Genomic DNA, 949 nt, shown 5'->3' with positions numbered 1-949 from the left:
AATATGTAACTTCTACAAATAAATAAGGAAAAGATATCTCAATAGAAAAATGGACAGACACTTCAAACAGATGATATCCAAAAGGCCAATAAACATATGAAAAGGCACACAACTTCATTAGCTTTTGGGGAAATGCAAAATAAAACCACAATAAGATACCATTACACACCCACCAGATTGGCTAAGATGAAAAAGACTGAAAGTATAAGTGTTGTAGAGAATGAAGAGCAACCAATGGAAAGCTGTTTGTAAGAAGATGATCTTCCAAACTCACCAGTTGGCTGCTTTTTTCTTTTTTGAGATGTACATCCACACAGTAAAGTGCTCAGATCTTAAGTGTCCTATTCAACCACTTTTGACAAAAGCTTATTAAATACTCCAGAACATTCCCACGAGCTCCTTCCCAATCTCCCACCCTCAAGAAGCAACCACTGATCGGTTTCCTACCATCATAGTTTTTAGTTCTACCTATTCTAGAATATCAAGTAAATTCAGTCATTACAGTTCATATTTGTTTTGTTTCCAGCCCCTTTCGATTTAGTGTAATGTTAAAAATATTTATCCATGCCATTGTATGTATCTAGTATTTTCCATTAATGCAGGAAACAGAGGCTCTGAGTGAACAGCGTTGGACTTGGTGGAGACAAGGGGAATGTTCCTAGGTCCATTCATTTGATCTATTTGTCTGATTCAGCGCCACACCACACAGTGTGGGTTTCAACCATTATACAGTCTTAAATTGTTCCTATTCTTTGTCACATAATATTCCACTTACTCTCTCTTTTTTTTTTTTTGAGACAGGGTCTCACTCTGTTGCCGGGGCTAGAGTGCCATGGCGTCACCCTAGCTCACAGCAACCTCAAACTCCTGGGCTCTAGCGATCCTCCTGCCTCAGCCTCCCAAGTAGCTGGGACTACAAGCATGCGCCACCATGCCCGGCTAATTTTTT

This window comes from Propithecus coquereli, unplaced genomic scaffold (assembly GCF_000956105.1).
Source record: "Propithecus coquereli isolate 6110/MARCELLA unplaced genomic scaffold, Pcoq_1.0 Scaffold165, whole genome shotgun sequence".
NCBI lineage: Eukaryota > Metazoa > Chordata > Mammalia > Primates > Indriidae > Propithecus > Propithecus coquereli.
Note: the sequence above shows the minus strand (reverse complement) of the source record.